We start from the raw sequence: 21,499 nt of genomic DNA on the forward strand, positions 1-21,499 counted from the left end.
TGTGTCCAACTCGAGCATTAAGGCCTGTTACCATTACTGTCAAATCGTGTCCCCCTTTCAGCCCGTCTCCCGCCATCATCCCAGCCCAACCTCGGTGTCTCTCTCCAGGTCAGCAGCACTCTTCCCATTGGCTTCCCATCAGCTTACCTTGCCCTGCTTCCATTGCTTATTCCCCATATATTACCCACAACGGTCTTATTAAATTATGAATCAGATCAAGCTGTTCCGCTTTGCAAAATAATCTCGTAATTTTCCATTGTATTCAGAAGGATATCCAGAGTCCCTACCAAGGCCCTGTGTGATCCGGTCCCTCACCCATCTCTGCAGCCTTAGTTCTCACCGTTCTGCTCCAGCCCATCTTCACCGCCCAGATGGTCCCCACCAGGACAGCTGTGTTTGTAACTCCGTCTCGTACTTACACTTCTCCCAGCCTGGGAGGCTTTTCTTGCCTGTTACCTATGTGGCTTATTCTTTTGCTTCATTCAGGACTTTGTTCAAATTATTTTACCCTCAGAGAGGACTTACCTGACCACATTATTTAAAATAGCACGCACATATTTCCTATTCAATCATTTTCTCTCCTAATATGCTTTATGTTTCTTTCTGGCAATTATTAGAACCTGGCAGTACGTCATATATTTATTTGCTTACTGGTTTATTGTCTGTCATTCTTACTAGGCCTATATTCATGGAACCACAAATAACTTTTAACCAGTAACTTTCAAAACGCCTTTAAATGAATTCTTTTATAAGATGAGAATTTCAGATGCTTCCACGGGTTGCTTAGGGGAAAAAAGAGAAAGGATTCAGTTTGAACTAGGTTATTAAGGACCTGGGAGTTGGTTATTTATTTTATACATAGTAGTGTGTATCTGTTAATCCCAAACTCCAAATCTAGCAAAAGACAGAGCTGACTACTATTTTTAAAAGACATTTTTTTCTTTTTAAACTTGGGTTCTTTGAGATCTCTTTTCTTATTTGTTATATTTCTTTTATTGTAAAGACTTTTTCTTATTATATTTTTACATTGAGGTACTGCGAATTGAACCCAGCATGTACTCTACCCCTTCAACTATACCATCCCCTCCAAAGGCAATTATTTTTATACTTTGACAATACCATATTGAATTAAGATTTTTTGTTCCATTTTCCCTTCATAGAGTTTATAACTGAGGGAGAGAGTCAGAGGAAGCCCTGGGCCATCCTTTCCTTCTCAGCGGGTCACTACACAGCAGAGGAGCTTGGCTGTTTCCAGACCCAGCTCACCTTTCTGCTCTGAGGGTAGACTCAGGCCACTTCTCTAAACAGCGGCATGTTAGAAGCATCAGAAAGCCAACTAGCGAGCAACAATGACAAAACTGACCCACCTGCAGTTGGACATCATCTGATCTGAAATGGCCCTCTTAAAGCTCTTCTTCCTATTAGTGGATGGTTTTCAAAAATATTCCCAAGGAAATGAATCTCACTCTATTTTTCAGGATGTCTTGGGACTTCTATGACTTTAACTGCAGGCTTGATTTTCTGCAGAACATCTGTAGGGAAGCCAGGCAGAACATGTGAACAGACCCTGAAGGCCACGGCTGAGGCCTCCGGTCAAAACATCCTTGTTATGCAGAGTGTACGTTCATGGGACCATTTTCATGACTGCTGTAATTAGTTCTCATCCAAGTGTCCCACCTAAAATGTTTCTAGATAGAAGGTGGTCTGACGCAGGTGAGCAGTGGGGATGTGGGATGCAGATGGCAGACAGACTGGAAGGAGAGAAGTGAAATGTTTCTTCAGGCTTCAGTTTGGAAGATTTCTGATTTTTATATGGACATTAAAGTTGGTCAGGCTGAAGCACCGTTTGTTCTAAGACGGGGTGATGTACATGTATCCCAACAATTTCTAAAAAATATGTTGAAGCTGGACGTGACAGCCTAGGGGACAGACAGGTTAGAGTGACACCTCCGTTCCAGGCTGCCTATGATCTTGGGCTCACAAAGAGGAAAAGTATACACATATTTTTCCTGTGTAGTTCTATGTGAAATTATTTTGACCCTTGCCGGATGGTGTAAGATCAGACATCATGTAGTCTTTCTTACATCGCAAAGACGACAATTCTTGATGAGTCAGCAGACTATTTCCGATGGCCCGGGGTCTGTGCCAGACATTAGCTGTCTAGACAAATACCACACAGCCCCCCATCCCTCAAGGAGATCACAGTGTGTCGTGGAAGAGTCAAATTTAAATAGGTTTTCAAAACAATGTGGTAACAGTCACTTGGCATCATATATACTATATGTTCAGAGGGGCTCTTGCACTGCCTGGGGCAGGGTTCTAGAAGGTAGGGAAGGTGTCAGAGAGGAAATGCTTTCTGCACTGACATCTGAAGGATTCCAGCAAATCTGTAGACCAGGAGAGTGCGTGGTGGGGACGGGATTCTCAGCAGCTTGCGTGTCTCGTGCAGAGGTCTGGTCGTGTCTAACAGCACTTTGCAATTAGGGAAGGAAGGTCAGTGAGGCTAGAGGCTGTGAGGAACTAACGGAAGCTGAGGCTGAAAAAAAGCAGCAACTAGGTTATGAGAAGGTGTGACGTTAAATCAGGGAGCTTGGACTTCCTCACATACGCAGCGGGGAATTCTTTGGGGTTTTAAGGAGGAGAGTGACAGAAATTTGTCATTAAAAGTGAGCAAAGTGGATTGTTCACTCTAAAGAACAGCACTGGGCAGACTAGCAAGGGGTGGGAATTAATGCAGTGGGGAGCGAGGAGCAGGGACTTAGTTGGGGGACATTAAGGAATAGAATTGTTGTACTGACAGGGGTGAGGGAGTGGAAAAGTAAAGGAAAACTCCCAGATGTATGGCACGGAAAACAGAAGGGATAGTGATGCCGTTGTTTGAAAAAGTAAACCTAGGTCTGAGCGAGTGTACATCCAAACATACAGAGCTTGAGATTTTTATGGGCTAATAAAATGGGAATGTCTAGTTGTCAATTGTACGTATATTTCTGGGACTGAACTGAGATGCCCATGCTGGAAAAGATTTGACAGTTAATCAGTGGACAGAGAGCAGTTGAAGCCACGGGAATAAATGCCACCCACTGACAGTTTAACAAAGGAAAGGGAAGCAGGGCACTTCTGGTTCAGAAAATATGGCAGACCAGAAACTTGAAGACCCACTCACTAAAGACACATAAAAAAGTAGGACAAAATGCCGCCAATCTTTTCTTGTTTTTTTACAGGCACGTTTATTGTCGTATAATTCCTGTACAGTAAAATACACATATTTCACATGTTCTATTTGATGAATTTGATAAATGTCTACACCCAGAAAACCATCACCACGATCAAGATAGCTAAAATTTCCATCACTCCCCAAGAGGGGCACTTTTTGAATCCCCATATTTATCCCTTCCCATCCCCTTCTCTCCCTGGGTACCATAAGTTTGTTTCTCTATGTCTGTGGGTCTGTTTCTCTTTTGTAGTTAAATTCATTTGTGTCTTTTTTTAGATTCCACATATAAGTGAAATCATATGGCATTTTTCTCTTTTTCTGGCTTACTTCACTTAGAATGACTATCTCTACGTCCATCTATGTTACTGCAAATAACATTGTTTTGTTTTTTCATGGCTGAGTAGTATTCCATTGTATAAGTATACTACTACTGCTTTATCCAGTCAGCTGCTGATGGACATTTGTGTTGTTGCCATGTCCTGGCTATTATAAATAGTGCTGCTGTGAGCATTGAGGTGCATGTGACTTTTTGAATTAGAGTTTTCTTCTGACATATGTCCAGGAGTGGGAAGGCTGGATCATGAGTTAAGTCCATTTTCAGTTTTTAAAGGAACATCCACACTGTCTTCTCTAGTGACAATGCAGCCCATTTTGTGAAAGCAGAGCCATTCTCAGAAAGTAACGGGTATTTCTAGGGGCCGGACATGAAGTGCAGTGAGTGTGGCTTGTTCAAGAATCAGAGGGCAGTCTGCCAGGGCTGGAGGAGAGTGACAAGGGAAGTGTGGTACAGGTAGGATTCAGACCACATGGAGACCTGACAGGCTGGGATAAGGAGCCTGGGCCTCCAGTCATTCCTTGGTAACCATGGGGCACTGGTTCCAGGACTCCCCTCAGACGTCAACATCCATGGATGCTGACACCTCTTGTATAAAATGACAAAGGACTTGCATGGGACTCATGTACATCCTCCCATCTACTTTTTCAATATATATACAAACTTTTTTTATTGAGATATAGTCATTTTACAACATTGTATCAAATTCCAGCATACAGCAGAAGTTTTCAGTTATACATGAATATACACGTATATTTGTTGTCACTTTCTCTTTTGCTGTGTCCTCCTGTGTACTTTAAATTATCTCTAGGTTACTTCTGGTATCTAATACAACATGCATGTTATGTAAGTAGTTGCCAGTGTATGGCAAGTTCAAGTGTTGCTTTTTGAAACTTTGTGTTTTTTCCCGAGTATTTTCAATCCAAAGTTAGTTGAATCTGCTGGATAGGGAGCCCCTAGATACGGAGAACCCCCAAGCTCCTCCTTCCCACCTCCTAAATTTCCACTGCAAGCACTGAAGGGGTCCAAACATAGAAGAGCGCCATCTACCTGCTGGAAACCCTGAGGAATTCCGTCAGCATATGTAGCGCAGGAGAGAAGGCTTAGGGCCAACTAGTGGGAAAGGAGGGCCTGCCTGGAGAGGAAGGAGGAAGGACAGCAGCGGAAGCCATCTCGTACTCTTACTGGAACTAGCTGATAGCAGTGAGGGACGCCGAGGAACTGGGGACACGGTGCATGGGGGCCGATCCTGGCCGCCAGGTGCAGGGTTCACATAGCTGGGACCCAGTTTGCACGATCAAAATAACAAGGAGGGAGAGGGGCTGCCTCAGCCCCGGGATCCTGACAACGGCCACAGCGCCGTGACCCCAGCTAATGCGGCTCCCCTAGTAAGCCAGAAAAAGGAAACTCTGTGCCAAGATATTGCAGATTCCACCGCAGCCACACGGATAACTAGATCTCTAAGCTGACAAAATGTAACCACCAGAAACAGGAATCTTTCCTTTTCTCTTCCTTTGGACCTTTGGACAGGGAGTCACACATCTTTAACAGGAACCACCTTTAAACCGATAGAGAGCTCACTTTTTCAGGAATAAGCATGGAGAAAAAGAGTGGGGTGATGGTTTAAAGCGGAAGTAAAAGTGGAAGCCCATCTGATAAATGGTAAAAACATGCTTCTCAATGAATTCGAGTTATGGCAAAAAGAAGGAGGAAGTTTAAGGAAATCTCTATTAATATCCATTCAGCATACAAGACTAGCCAGCCATAAAAAGACAGCACCTTAAATTAAGAATTTTTTTTTTTTTTTTTTTTTTTTGGTGATGAAAGACAATGCCTTAATTTAAAATAAGGTTTGGGCTATGAACAACACACTGAGAGTTTTTGATGAGGAGAACATAAATCTGCATATAGATATGTAAGTTTTCCAAGTCAACCGCTTGAAAAAAATTAGTCAATCATGTGTCCAGTTGATTGGGAAATCCCGATAAGTAAATAACTCAAAAGTGGGAAACACATGGAATTAAATAGTGGTAGTGAGCAATGAAATCCAAGATGTTTATACCTATATTTTCTTTGTTAATGTAACAAACTTAAAGCAACTGTCTAAAAAGTAACTGGAGCACACAAACACACACACGCACACACACACACACACACACACACAGTTTGGAACAGCAGAGAGGTAAAATATGCTAAATTTTTCATTATTGAGGAACAGGATCTAATAGATTATTTCATTTTTGAGACTCTTATAGGAATACTGGTCCAATTGCATATAAAGTTATGAACTTAGAGATGATTTTTAAAAATTTAGAGAGAATTTTCATTAAGAGGTAATATAGCTTCCAAATCACTGAAGAGAAAATTAACAATAAAAAAATTAATTAATCCAGGTAATATGGAGTAACACTGACCATAATTACCACCCTACAATAAACCACAAAATGGATAAAATATATGAAGCAATGATTTTTAAGACACGTGAAAACGATCATCCACTAGGACCTTGTCCTGCTACCTCTATGCCAAGGCTGCTAGGCCTCCTACTGCCATCACCAAGGATGTCCATGAGGAAGCTACATTTCCTTCCTCTGCTCCTACTGCAGAGCCAGTCCTGAGCAGTCCTTTTCCAGGTTTTGGCAGGCAGCTCCCAGAAGTGCTCTCATAGGCCTTGGTCCCTTTTAGCCACCAGCAAATGGATCAAGGATTATCAGTGAGCCTCCTTCCTCATCCAAGACCTAGGAACCTATCTGACTTCTGAGCAGCCCTTCACTCTTGTCTGCTGTCTGGTACTCTCCGCCCAGCTTCCCAAATCCCCGGCTTGGGCAGACTGCACGCTGGCCACAGCCCATCAGAATCTGTTCCCCCGCCAAGAGGCCACGCGTGATCGTGAGCAGGGCTCCAGGCCTCTGGAACAGCGAGGCTTGGACTGCGTCCTGGTCCTGGGCTCGCTAGCTCCATGTCCTTGGTTGAGTCAGTTAACATCTCTAAGCTACAGTTTCCTCATCAGTGAAATGAAGACATAATCAATATGGAAAAAATATCAGAATCTGAGGAGGTCTAAATTTCTGGTGATTGAAGAATATTTTAATTTTGAATTATACAGCAAAGGACATCATACAATTTTTACTACTTCATAATTCTAAAGGACAGCTTCTACTATTAAAACTAATACATGCACGTACACACAAACACCCGTGCAGACACACTGGCTCTGCTCCACATACATCCCCACGGGCACACACACATGGAGTCATGTAACACACACACACTCATAACATACACACAACCACACACGTTCTCAGGCGCACACACATACATAACATACAGAACCACATACATCCCCAGGCATGCGCATGCACACACACACACACACACACAGTCATGTACCACACACGTCCCCAGGTGCGTGCATGCGTACACACACGTCTTACACACTTTGGCGATATTCTAAATCAATTTACAATTGAGGGTCACAGTGTCCATTGTTTTATCCACTCAGAAGATCCTGACTTTGGAGCGTGAAGCAGGAGCCCCTCCTCTCTGGAGATGGTCTTTACCACTTACAGTCTCAGTAGAGCCAACATAACTGCTCTGGACCTTTGGAAGTGCAGGGCCAGAGCATACCTGGGAGCTCACATCCTATACATGTAAACATGTTAAGTGCAGTAGGGTCTAAACTCCTGCCTTTACAAATATACATTCATTATAAGGGGGAAGGCCAGGTTCAAATTTAGAATTCCCAGACACAGGGGAGTCCGGCAAAGAAAGTGAGCGTGTGGGGAGAGCTGATTCCCAGTCTCTGATCACTAGCCTGACCGTTTTCTTCCCAATGCTGGGTCCATCCCTTGCCACAAGGGGCCTTGGATGTGCACAGGGGGACACACAGACCTCATGTCCGGGCTCTGCTCATACCCTCCATGCAAACAGCTATGCTTTGGCCTCTCTGTGAGTCCTAGGAATCTGAACTCCGGGGAGAGCTGATGCAGGCACTAGAAATGGGTCAGGGGCTGCTGAGACAGGGCATTTGGGGTCCTGGGTTTCTAGAGCACAGGGCGGAGCCAATGACCGTGTCCCCTTGGCCCTGCTGACTCCACCCCATGGAGGGCATGGCCAGAGGAAGTGTCAGGGCCAGAGGGACCCTCTGTAGTGCAGGACCCAGAGCAGAGGGCCCCCTTGCCGGGGTCTAAGGGCAGAAGCCCCAAGGAAAGGTCTGAGGAGGCTGTAAGGTATATTCATTCCCATTAATTAAAAAAATAAAAGCATACCACAGGCGTGGGTGGAAAGGGTTTTGTTACAAGGGAAGGCACTTGACAAGGTCTGGCCATAGAGGGCTGGTAGGTTTGCCAGGTTGAGGAACCAAGATGCCGTTAGTCTCCACTGGGTCTAAACACCTCCTGAATTCCTCCGGGTGACACTGAAATGCAGTGAGACACGGAAACCTCTTTTAAGTTGTTAAAATCTTCATGGTGAGCCATTCAACTCTCTCCTCATTCTTGGCTATGAAAGCACGATAAACACAGGCCAGAAACGCATCAGCCTGTTGGTTGGTTCACTATCCGCCTGGTGCTCCCTCTTGTAGGAGCTTTTATCACATCACCCAGGGCTGACCCGGCTCAGGATTATAGCTAATTTTCAGCACGTGGCATCACTTGCTGGTGACACGAATCAGGAAAGTTAGCCACCTCCAAAACTCTGAGGCTCCTCCTGGGAGGAGCCTGTAGACCCCCAGTCTAGCCTCTGCACCACAATGCTCCTTAGTGCCACTCCCATCTTGCTGCCCTGGCCTCTAGCTCTGACCAGAACCTCGTTGGATTGTCGATAAATGTCACCCATATACCACGTCTAAGCTTGGGTTCCAGATGTGACCATGGTTCTTATTTACTTCCCATCGATTGATTCATCTTTGTGTAATCGTGTTGGCAGGAAGGCCATTACCACCCTCTTGAGGCCTCCTCGAGCCGCCTCTGTGTATAACTGTCCTAGCACCCCAGGGGATCGGGTCTGAATCCTGGAACTCAGACAAGATGGCACCTGGAGAGACAGGAATCCTCTCCTGCGGTGGCTTCTGCTGAGGCTCGGTGTGGCCATAAAAACGGATCCCACAAGCCCTGACGTCACTTGACTCGCTGCAGGGATGCTCCCACACTGCCCCGTTCCCCCCAGAGACTGAGGGCTTTCTGCTTGTTCCCGAAGGCCCCAGCCCCGTGGGGGCACCGGGTCCAGTGGAGCATCCAGCCTGGTTCCCCGCCAGCCCTTAGGGCCTTGGTGGGGCCTGGAACATCAACTAACCTCCCCTTAGGGACCCGTTTGTCCTTTCCAGCCAACAGACCTAGGTCTTAAGCACTTTAACTCACCTGAGGGTGTTTTCCTCACTTCAGGGGCAGTGAGGACTGGGCTTCTTCACACGCCAAGAGCCCCCGGTCTGGAAGCAGACAGTCTGGCTCTCCCCCCAGTCCTGCAGTTCCCGGCCACACCTGCTGCTGGTCACAGTCTGTGCTGTGTTCTCTTCCAGGACAAGAGGTGCACTCTGACCCCAACCCCGCACCCACCAGCGGTGGCAGAGGCGGAGGACAGGCAGGTGAGCAGGGGCCCGAGACCATCTCCGAAAATCAGTGCCTCAGAGGCCGCTGGTGACTAGAGGGGCCACGGGGCAGGAGGCAGCATGGGATGGGAGGAAGAGGAAGGCTCAGGACAAGGAGATGAAAGGGGGAACAGATAGCACTGTGAGGACCTCGGCCATGAAAGGGAAGAAAAAGATAGTGACAGCTGAAGCGGTGTTGGCGTTAAAAGCTGCGGGCTTTTTAATTTAATTTTATTAATTACCATTACATATAGTGGCATATTTTTATTTGATTAAAGATTAGGTGTCATGTCATATAACAGGATACAGTATGTTATTATTAATTAAATAATACATAATAGTAGATATACTACCATAATATGTTCTGTTTATTTATTATCAGATAGTATATAATACGTATGTAGGTATTTATAACCATAATATATAATTCATGCATCTATATAATATATAATACATAACAATGTAGGATTATGATTAATATATTTTATAACAAGATTACATAACAATAATGATGTAATATTACCCATTGTATGCCTTGGTTCATGACACAATCTCACCTTAGGTGCCTTTGAGAAGTATTAATGTATTAAAATTAATATTATAAGAAACAGTTGTGAACCTATCACCCAGCATCAGAACAGGAATATTGACAGTGACATACTGTGTAATAACCTGCACTTGACCTCTTCTCACAGGAAGTAACCAGCATCCTGAATCCTGGCTTACCCTTGCCTTGTGTTACTTTCACACACACAACACTTAAGATCAGTTAAAACAAATGAACTGCAGGTACATGCAGCAAAGTGGATGAATCACACACTCTATGTTAAATTGAAACAATAAGCCCTAGAAGGTAGGCGATAGTGTGCTGTGCTTTTAACTGTGTATATATATGTCAACTAAACTCACTGAATTAAGAACTACAGCTAGAGTCCAGGTGGGAGAGGGACAGATAAAAGGTGAGGTGAGCAGGTTTGCTACAGGTGAGTGAGTTCCTTTCCAGTGACATGTCATTCTCACTGAAGCAGGAGGCAAAGCCATCTGCTGGGAGTCAGGGAAGAGACAGAGGGAAGCTTAGAGGTGTGCAGAGAGCAGAGAATGTTGACACCACTGAGTGATAAGTGGGGAAATGTGCTCACTAGAGAAACCCTGGAGGATTGCCTGGCAGTGGCAACACGGTGGGCATTGATTTGTAGTCTTAGAAACCTGTGCTGGGAGAGCCTGCTGCCTGCAGGCTCAGAACAAATAGAGCTGGGTGAACAGAGATGGAAGTCGGCCTGGTGAGGAACTGAAAAGGTCAAGGCTCAAGGGGGTTTTGTTTGTCATAAAGAGAGTGCTGACTGTGGATGCAGAGCTGGAAGGTGGGGTAGTGGAAGTAAGAGGAACGTGGACAGGCAGGAAAGCAGAGGAGTCAGTGCATGAGGCCTTAGTGAGGGTGAATGAGGGCCAAGGAGCCTGGTGGAGAAGCAGCTGGATGGCTAGAGGTGGGCACTTAAAGAGAGAGGCTGGACCTGGGGTGGAGACACACCCGGGTATGAGCCCGTGGGTAGGGTGAATGGGGCGTGGCTGGCTCAGGCTGACGGTGAAGAAGACCCTAAAATGAACATACTGGGTGGTGGAGGGAGAATGAACTTTGACGTCTTGATGGTAGGAGGCGAGGCAATACAGAGCTGGTGGTCCAGGTGCTCCTGACTGAGGCAGATGAGCAGGGAGGCCAGGGTGGCAGGCACTGCTAGGAATGGACCTGGGTTTTCCAGGAGCTCCCAGGAGAGTAGGAGCAATCATCTGAAGGGGGAAAGTGAGCACAAGGAGGCAAACCCAGGCTCCTTATCAAACGGGGGTGTGAGGGGGCAAAGTGTCAACTCCAGAGATGGTGGCCCAGGAAGCAGGGACCACGGGTGAAGTGAGGGGACACTCAGAGAAGAGAGGGAGAAGAGTCTTCTGGGTGTAGGGGAAAGAGAGGCCCCAGGACAAAGGAGCACAGGGGCACAGTGATGAGGATGGACTGGCTCTATGGTGACACTGCAGGGCTGGCTGGATCTTTGTCCTGAGGGCTTAATTTGGGGGGGCTGCTGGCCTCACGAGGACACCCCTCTCAGCAGCCTGGACAGACGCTCCTGTTCCTGAGAGCTGTGTGGCTAACACTGTTCTCGTAGGGGCTCTGCCTCCATCTTCTATCAGACTTTCCTGCCCAGCCCCCGACTGCCAGCGAGGGAACCTGGGCCTTGCAGCTGTTTCTCGTGGAGGGAGACAGGCTCCTTGGAGAAGCAAGTTGATCTTACTTTTCTCCGTAACCCAGGTCCTAGCAAAGCGCCAAGGTGGCCCATTCAGAGGCTCAGATACTTAATAAATTAACTTAAAGCAGTAGAATAGCAGAGCTGGAGGAAGTGACCACTGAGCTCACAGAATTCACTGCCCACACCCTCATTCTACATATGAGGAAACAGAGACCAAGCGGTGAAGCAGCCATGGCCAAGGTCACGCTGCTCCTTAATGCTGGCCTGTGTCGGGCATGCCAAGTGATGAGCTGCAATGAAAGGCCTGAGAGGGGGCTCTGGGGCCAGACAGCTTGGGTTCAAGTCCCAGGTCTGCCATTTACTAGCTATGTGATTAATGACTGTCCTTCCTGTAAAGTGCCACCTCATTGGGTTGTCGTGAACACAGAGTTCCTGGAACAGCAGGACAGAGTTCTGTAAGGGTTTGCTGTTGCTTTGTTTACTATTATTATCACCAAGTGAACCCTGAAATGAAGAACAAAGACAGCAAGAATTTTTATTTTAAAGGATTTTAAAATCCGATGATGAATATTTGATTTAGTCTATTCAAGTCTGCATTTGACCCTTATTAACAACTACACAATGGATGACATTTGAGGAAATGTTGCTTCATGTCTTTAATTCTCACTAACGACACAGGCTATTCAACAGGAAGCAGCTTTTTTCCAGGAAGAGGGACAAAAAGTTAACAATATCTCGGTACCTCTCGGTCCCCAGTGAATTGGTTGTGACCTGTCAACCCAAATCTGGGGAACTGCCCGCTCCTCCTGGGCTTGCTGCACTGCCCCGCGGCCTCCAGGGGGCGCTGTACGCCCACACGAATCCAGTCTCTTGGTTCATATCTTTGCTTCAGATCCCTCAAGGACTGCCCATGCCCCAGGGCCCCATCTGCCCCGCCAGCCTCGCCTGCTGGACTCCAGGACACCATCCTGGGTCTCAACCATCCTCTCCTCCTATGCCCGCCCCACTACTCTTCATTTTGTCCTTCAAATGTGGGCTCCTGTGGCTCGCCACACAGCAGGGGTCTCCCTGTCCTCCACCTCGGGTAACTGCATCGTCCTGCACGGTGCGGTGCGTAGCAAACCCATGTGGAGTCAGGAAGAATACAGAACAACAGGTGCTCAGAGGGGCTGCCTTTCCCACTGCAGGGGCCCTGGAGAGCTTTCTCCCGGCTGGTTATTCACAGGCGCTGAAGCTGTAGAATCTCGATCTCACCAATTTAAAGGGCATCATCACTAATTACAAAAGCAATCATTTTTTCAGTAGCAAAAGGACAAAAGACTTTGTGCCCCGCACCTCCAACTTTCTTCCTCCGCCTTCAGAGGTGATTCTCACTCTCTGGGCAAGGGTAGAAAGCAACACACAGAATATTATTTTTCAATGTTTTCTTTCCCACTCTGAAGATTGCTTTCCCAGAACCGATGAAGGCAAGGATGGTTTGGCTTCCCTGCACTGAGGATTCAGAGAAGCAGGGGGGAGGGGGGTGGGGAGATAATTCAGCATTATTGAACCAAACAGAGACATTAAAAGTTTCTATTCTAAACAGAAAGGAAGCAGGATGCTATACAAATGGGAAACCATAGTTGGAAATGCAATAACGAGTTACAAGACAATAAACATGAAGATGGAAAAAAGAAAAAGTACATCAAAATACAAAAAGGTGGTAATGGGAGACGGTAGCATGAAAAGAAAGATTTTTTTCTCTTTCTTTCTTTTTTTTTTCTCATTATTCTTAGGATGTGTTGGAGCCTACGTGATTATCAGTCTAAAGGAAATAGATATAGTAATGGGTTGATATACTTGAAAAAAAGATAACCACAAATCGAAAGCATAAAATAGAGTCGCAAAAAAAAAAAAAAAAAGAAACAAGCTCAAAATTGCTTAAAGACTTAAACATTAGACAAGACGCTATAAATCTCTCAGAAGAAAACATAGGCAAAATATTATTTGATATATATCTCAGCAATGTTTTCCTAGGGCAATACACCCAAGCAACAGAAATAAAATACAAAATAAACAAATGGGACCTAATTACACTTATCAGCTTTTTCACAGCAACAGAAACCATAAGCAAAACAAAAAGACAACTTATGGAATGGGAGAAAATTTTTGCAAAAGATGAGACTGAACATGGCTTAAATTCTAGACTATATAAATAGTTCATACAACTTAATAAGAAAAAAAAATAAACAACCCAATCCAAAAATGGGCAGAACAACTAAACAAGCAATTCTCCAATGAAGATATACAAATGGCCAATAGGAATATGAAAAAAAGTTTCAATATTGCTAATTATCAGAGAAATGCAAATCAAAACTACAATAAGTTATCATCTCACACTAGTCAGAATGGCCACCATTCAAACATCCACAAACCACAAATGCTGGAGAGGCTGTGGAGAAAAGGGAACCCTCCTACATTGTTGGTGGGAATGTAGTTTGGTGCAGCCACTGAGGAAAACAGTATGGTGAGTCCTCAAAAGACTGAAAAAAGACTTATCATTTGATCCAGCAATCCCATTCCTGGGCATATATCCAGAGGGAGCCTTAATTCCAAAAGATACCTGCACCCCAATGTTCACAGCAGCATTGCTTACAATGGCCAAGACATAGAAGCAAACTAAACACCCACAGACAGATGACTGGATAAAGATGTAGAATTTAGATATAGAAGAATATTACTCAGTCATAACAAAGAAGGAAATAATGCCATTTACATCAACATGGATGGACCTGGAGATTATCACACTAAAGTGAAATAACTCAGACAGAGAAAGACAAGTATCATATGATATCACTTGTATGTGGAATTTTTAAAAATGATACAAATGAACTTATTTACAAAACAAAAACACACTCACAGACTTAGAAAACTAACTTAGGAGTTTGGGATTAACAATTACAAACTACTATATGTAAAATAGACAAACAACAAAGATTCACTGCAGAACACAGGGGAAAATATTCAGTATCTTGCAACCTTTAATGGAAAAGAACCTGAAAAAGAATAGACTATGTATATGTACAACTGAATCACTATGCTTTATACCTGAAACTAACAAAACAGCTGTATATCTGAAACTAACAAAACATTGTAAATCAACCACATTTCAATTAAAGAAAAAGATAAGTTCTAAATACCTTTATTCAAAGAAAATCTTCAACTCTTACCTCTTACGGAAAGTAAAATGGGAAGCTTGAGCAGGACCAAATTATACTGAATGAGAGGTTACATACCTTCTCCAGCACGTGGCCCATGCTACACACACATCGTGTTTTCCTTCAGGTAAGAATGGCCCTTACTGTCCAGGGAGCGAGTCCTCCTTAGACAAGGCCTGTGTGGCAGTGGCCTTCTTGTCACCGCTCCATCTCACCAGGAGGCCAGGATTTTCAGAGCGGAGGGAACACAGATCTCATACACTTCAGATCTATTTCCTGAGAAAAACTATGGAAAGACCAAATTCACCTGCAGTGCGGGAAACATGAGCAGGACCCCTTAGCAGACCGACAAGCCCGAAGCAAGATGGCCTGATGTTCACATCGGAACCAGAACAACAACCGTCTGGCCCCAGTTAAACGATCACCATCTCACCTGCAATGAACGGTTCGTACTCAGTGTCAGGGATGTTTCTGTTGAGACTTGAGAGATCAAAAAAGTCAGACCAGGGAATCCGGACCTGGTGGATGTCCAGGCTCTGCCAATGGTAGAGGAGGCCCCAAGGGGGTATCACCAGCACCGATTCCTCCATTTTCAGCAGGGTCTTCAGGAGGAAGGCGATGTGGATACAGACGCTTCTACGGAGGCTGAAGCCCTCTGGAGGGTTGACATCACACAGAAGGTACCTGGCAGGGAGCAAAGGAGAGCGGGTCTTCAGGGCCAAGCCTCTGCACAGGAATCCCGGCTTAGATAGAACAGATACAATGGGAATCCCTGCACAGCACATGGCCTAGACTCAAGACACGTTCACCAGCTTCTGGTTTGTATATTGGAGGCACTGCCCACCCGTCTCCATGTGGCCAATTACTTCGAGTCCGGGAGCACATGCAGAAGACATCTTGGAATCTGTCTAACAACGCTAAGTACCTGACTAGTACCTGAACACACGTTCTCCAGGGTCTCTCAAGCTTCTTGGCCTACAGACCCCTGTACACTCTTAATTACTGAGGACTCCAAAAGGCTGCTGTTTATGTGGGTTAAATCTATCAATAGTTCCTGTGTTAGAACTTAAATAAGAACTTTAAAAAATGCTTATGATTTCACTTAAAAATAATAACAACCTACTACATGTTACCATTAATACTCTTAAGCAAAAAATAAGTATATTTTTCTAAACAAAAATCATTAATGAGAAGAAGAGCAGTGATTTTAATTTCTGCAAAATTCTTTTGGACTGGTGAGTTCTGAATTCTATCTGCCTCTAAATTCCCTGTTTTGTGATATCACAGACCAGGTTTTCCCTGGAAATCCCCACAGGAAACTCGGGAGTGCAAGAGTGTGCAAAAGGCAGCTGACATACCGGCGTTTCTACGAAAATAGTCTTGCATCTCAGGGGCCTCAGACACACTTTGATAACTGCTGCCCTACCCTAGGCGAGACTCTCCTACACAAGAGCCAGGCAAGGGTCCTGGCTTCTTTAATGAGTTACCGCAGCCACACTCCTCCCTTCTCTGTGTTAATGTTCCCACAACCTCCATTACCGCAGATGAGGATGTAATCCTCAACTGGGTCCTCTAATCCCAGAAGACTGCCAACTTTGAGAGGGAAGGCCCATCTACCATCCCTACACCCCGCACAGTCTATTTTGAGTCAAGCCCTATATAACTGCTAATCGGCAATGACCCTTGTCTTATTCCTGAGGTTTACCGAAGGAGCCAACATCTGGATGGAACTGAAATTTCCCTGCAGATAAACAAAGCTGATAAACCACCCCATTCCAACATCTGATTCTGGGGCTCTTCAAAACCCGGATAAGGCCCCGCTTCACAAAAGACAGGTCCTTCGCCTGCCCTTCCCGGGGGTTCTGGGAGGCCGCGGCCAAGCAGGGCTACCCGGACTCGCGGTCCCAGCCCCAGTGCCCGAGGGGGAGGAAAGCCCGAGGCTGTGCCCCAGCACTGTCCTCCCCGCCCCAACCCGCTCCCCGGCAACACAGCGCCTCCCCGGCAGCCACACCAACCCGGATCCCACCCCGGCCCATGTCCACTGGCACCGCCAACGGCGCGGCCGTACGTTTACCGTCTGTGGGACGCCGCCCCAGACAGGATGTCGGCCGCCGACTGACCAGGCCAGAACTAGTCGCCCAGGCGAGCAAGCCGCCAGCCCCAGCAGCAAGCACTGCCATGGTCCCGGGTAGCTGCACACTTCCGGAGCCCGCTGCCCGCCCCAGAAGCTCACACCGGCCAGCGCAGAGCGCGGCGCATGTAGCCATGGCAACACCGCGGGGCCCTCCTCTAGCGCTTGCGTCTGTGTCCTCCCTAGGCTAGACGTGAGAGGGCAGAAATTGCGGAGCCAATGGGAGCCAGGGCTAGGCCAGGACGGGGGCTGGGGGGAGGCTTATGGGGCAGCTGGGCGGGGCCGGGGCGGGCGGTGCCGAGCAGACGTCCTCACCTGCAGATGGCGCCGGCCGGATGCTGGGGCGGTGCTGCCACCAGTGGGCGGGGCTTCGGAGCGGCGGGGCAGCGGGGCGGGGGCACCCTCACCTGTCCGTGTGTGTGGCTCAGCCTGGGCTCCGCGGCCTCCCCTTGCACCGGACGTGGACCCAGGCTGCCGTTGAGCAAGATAGAGGACAGAGCCAAGGCACAAACGGCTGGCCAGGTAGGGCACCTGAAGTGCAGATACGCCAGGCCCGCTGCCGGCCTTGAATTCGCGCTGCTGGGCAGTTTCCAAGGAGACGGTATCTGTCCTAAGAGGGGAGATAGGGCAGGGGTGCCAGATGCCGGGTTAGGTGCGGTCTTACAGGCGAGCCACGGTGAGAGGGTTCAGAGAAACCCCTGTGTTGGCGGGGCTAGGAATTTGGGGTATGGGTGGGGATGGTGTGTGCCATGCTCTGTGGTCTCCCCAAGAACTCTCACACCCAAGCAAGGGACCCTGCTCCCTCCACCATTCACTGCATCCCCTGCCTTCCCCAGCACCACTGCCGCTGCCCCCGGAGTGTCCCATGACCTCTCTCCACACCGGGCACCGTCCCTGTTACAGGTACTGAGGTCCTGGTGGTTCCAGCCCGAGGGTGGGGGCTGTATCTGACCAGTTAGGATGCCTGGAGCCTTGTATGAAACCTCAGAGCATAATGCAGACGTGCACAGAGGCCCCTCAAACAGGATTCCCTGCATGGCCCTCCCACCACGGACCCACAGCGCAGCTGCCACACCAGGCCAAGCCTGCTGGAAGACCGCTGGTCCGTCTCATCCTGTTCCTGATCAAGAGTGCACCAGCCACACTGCTGGGTATTTAGGGGGCCTTAGAAGAGCAGCTGGTATTTTCATGGGCAAATATTTGCTCTTTTGGGAAGATTTCAGTGCAAAGGGATGTAGGATATGCTTTTTCTGTTGCCCTGAAACTGATGACTAGGATGCAAACTTAAGTCAAAACAGGTTTTAGAGAGAGCTGCAAAATATCTAACCCAAAGATCACTGTTCCCCAGCAAAGGCAACACCACCTGGCCGGTGGGGTCCTGGTCCCTCATTCTGGAGGTTGGGGTTTGCACCCTCCAGCTGGGACAGAGCCCGAAACAGCTCTGAACACGCTCCAACAGGCTTTCCCAGCAAAAACGGCCTTTATTTTGAATCTGGGTGAAGGAACCAGCTGAGACATCTGAGTAAATCTTCCTGGGTGTAACCAGGCCTTTTATGCTGAATGAAAGAGCGGCTCTCCACATGCTAACTCCTTAGAACTGAATGTGTGTCAAAACCTTCATGCATGTAGCATGTTGGGAACAGCGTTTCATGGTGAGGGGAACTATATAACTTACATGGGTATGGGGAAGCCCTCACTCCAACCGGCTTTTCCTGCGCACACTGCCTTTATTTCGAAATTGGCTGTTGCTGAGAAATCTTGGTAAGCGTTCCTAGGTGTAACCATGCCCAATATGCTGGACGAAAGAGCGGCTCTACACTTGTTCACATCTCAGAAATGAATGTGTGTTGAAGCCGTCATTCATGTAGCGTGTTGGGAACACAGTTTCGTGGTGAGAAGAACTATGTAAATTACATGTCTATGATGAAGCAATTGCTCGAAATGGGTATTCCAGCGCATACTGCCTTTATTTCGAAACTGGCTTCTCAGAAGACCTGTGGTCTCCACGGCAGGTCTGTCTCCAAGCCCTGGGCCAGCATGGTGACTCTGCTCCCCCTGTCTATTCTGGGAGGTCTAGGGGTCCTCCATGGCCCTTCCACCATTGTTTCTTTTGGAAACACCGCACAGATCAAATGGGCCTGAGAACAGGAGAGCTGGATGCCAGCAGCCACTGCCCAGTTTGTGGCTCCTGGGAGGGGCATCTCCTCTCTGTGGGCTCTGATCTCCCCTCCCCTCTCCCCTACCCCCACCCCTCTCCTCCTGCATTTCCCGATTGATCCCTGGATAATGGTCCATACCAGGAATGACCTGGGAGAGGTTTTATGAGTCTTTAAGGGAAAAAAAAAGAAATCTTTAAACAAATTACTGAAAGTAACTTCCAGCTTTCCCGGGAAAGCCCTCTTTCCAATGTTTAAGGCTAGTTGACAGGGTGTCAAATTGCCTAACCACTCACATCTGAGCAACTGCTAACTCTCTTTCCAGTTCCCCGCAGCATCCACCTCTGGCAGCTTGGCCACAAGAGGGCAAGAAAGCTCTTTCCCCATGCCAGCTCCAGCGTGGCTTTGGAGGCAGTGGAGGCTGAGAGTAAGGGCCCTGCCCTGAAGTTTGGGGGGCCTCCAGCCACAGCCAGAGGAGCAGGGGTTTTCAGAGTGCCCCAGGAGGGAAACCAGGCAAGGCTGCCTGGCCCAAGTCTTCCCTGCCCAGAGAGCCCCATGAACTGCTTTGGGCCCCACTCCCCATTTGGGCCCCCTGCAAAAAGGTACCACGGGATCCACACCTGAGAAGGCAGAAGGATGGCCCTTTGGCCTGGGGTCCCAGCAGGTGTGTCCTGTGATACCTGTGGCCACAAATCTTCCTTGTCTCTCCAGGTCAGTGAAGGGTCTGCGCTGGGCACCTTGGTGCTCAGGAACATGGGAACAACTCTAAACTCAGAAGGACAGAGAGACTCTGCCTGGAAGCAAGGATTCCAGGGAGACGCCTTTCCCAGAACTGGGGGACTGTGTGCTGAGTAGACCCCTGGAGGCAATGTGGGGCTGTGGGGTCCTCATCAGAGAAGGGAGCAGGTGTGCTTTCCGGGGGTGGAGCCCTGCTTTGTCCAGTCATGTCCTTGTGTAAGACTCATTTACAAACACCTTCCAGTCCACCTAGGGGTGGCCTCAGAGTTGGGGGTAGAGGAGGAGAGTGAAGGGTGCAGACTTAGTGCCCCCTGACCCACCCAGGGAGCCAAGGGTCAGTGGGAACATCGTGGGAGTCTAGTGCAGGGGTGGAGGACGAGAACTAAGAACATGCCAAGTCATGCAATAAAGTGACCTGTGATCACGAGACACAGGTGGCTGTACACCAAAGGAGGGAGATAGAAATTTAGACCCAAGCTCTGAGAACCTTGAGAGGGGCTGGAGGGTCCCAGGAGCCCTGAGGAACAGCTCTTCTAGGGGCACAGATATCCCAATAAACACATTTCTCATGGATGCTTTTTGGGGTGCAGAGTGAGTTACCAGGATCCTAAAATTAGTATGGAATCCCACCCCCTTGTTCATCACGATTCCTGGCAATAAATTGCTGTCATTTGTTCCTGGACATGCACAGGGGAGGTGACTGCTGTGGTGGTCACTGCAGGACTAGAATCTTCTGGTGTGGGCTCTGTGACCACAGAAACCCAGGGGGATTTCTTAACGGGAGCACCTGGAGACCATGCCTGCAAGGACCACCCTCATGGGATGGCCAATGAGCCCGTGTTACCCAGGTCACCAAGTGACGAACTTCTGAGGTTGCCTGGGGTAACCTGGGGACATGTAGGTTTCTGTGGTCAGCACGTGGGCCCAGCACTGCGGGATGGTCTGCACAAAGAGGGGCCTGCCCTCCTGATGATGGCTTCTAACACCTGCAGGGAAACTGCTCCCTGGGCTCCTGGAGGTCCATATTGAGAGCGTCCTGCCAGCCATGAGGGATCACCTTCCCCTGATGCAGAGGCAGACCTCTCCCCCTTGAGGCCCAGGGGACACCTGGCTCAGGTCCCAACTGTGTGCCCTGGACACACAGAGCCCCAGATCTCTGGCACAGACTGGGGTGTGGTTGTGTCGGGGCAGGAAAGGCCCAGGGAAGGGGCTCATTCAGGGACAGAGGCCACTCTGCAGGGATACTGGACCTGGCAGCGATACACTGCTTCAGAACTTACCTGGGCTGGGTTTCCAAGCTGTGGGATGGAAGGGCCTCTCCTTCCTGCGGTGCAGTGGGGGGAACTAGATCCATCGTCAATGTCAGCCCTGAAAATTGAGGCTGCACTACATCCATTCCTGGAAAGAAAAATCAGGCCCCTCCAGTCCAGGTGACTCAGAAAGTCATTCAGCAATGTTCGGGGCCCCCAGTTTAGGCTTTGAATTAGAGCTGAGCGGCTCAGGAGGCCAGATCCCTGTTCGTGGCTCCAGGAGTAGGCTTTCTGCTGGGGGCAGGATCCTCACAAACACCTGTGTCTTTGTGGGACATTCCCCTCTGACCAGCTGGGAGGCAGGGTGCAGTTGTGGGAAATGGTGTTTCCATGAGCAGAGGGCCACCAAGTGGTGGGGTCACAGGAGACTGTGAGAATGAGTCCCGCAAAATTTCTGGAATCAAAAAACTGGCAAATGTGAAAAAGTGCATAATTTGTTTTATCGAACAGGCTGCTTGTGTACGTTTGGAGGGCCAGGTTCAAAGACTCTGCATCCATCCAGGACAATAGCATCAAGAGAAGAACAGACAGAGCAGAAGGAGATCTGGGGTTTCCCCCAGGAATGAGGTGGAACAGGGATTTCTGCAGATTTGCAAGG

The 21,499-nt window shown here is 48.0% G+C and overlaps 1 long non-coding RNA gene across 2 annotated transcripts; it reads right to left on the reverse strand.

The window, feature by feature from the left end:
- Positions 1 to 11,609: 11,609 nt before the first annotated feature.
- LOC135321517 (uncharacterized) lies at positions 11,610 to 16,749 on the reverse strand. Of its 2 annotated transcripts, none has more exons than XR_010381351.1 (3): positions 16,641 to 16,749; positions 14,645 to 15,250; positions 11,610 to 12,746 (listed from the first exon to the last, which is right to left on the reverse strand). It is a non-coding gene; the product is annotated as an uncharacterized LOC135321517 (long non-coding RNA). The 2 variants fall into 2 exon arrangements; XR_010381352.1 differs by having other exon boundaries at positions 16,635 to 16,749.
- Between the last annotated feature and the right edge of the window lie 4,750 nt (positions 16,750 to 21,499).

Source organism: Camelus dromedarius, chromosome 6, assembly GCF_036321535.1.
Source record: "Camelus dromedarius isolate mCamDro1 chromosome 6, mCamDro1.pat, whole genome shotgun sequence".
NCBI lineage: Eukaryota > Metazoa > Chordata > Mammalia > Artiodactyla > Camelidae > Camelus > Camelus dromedarius.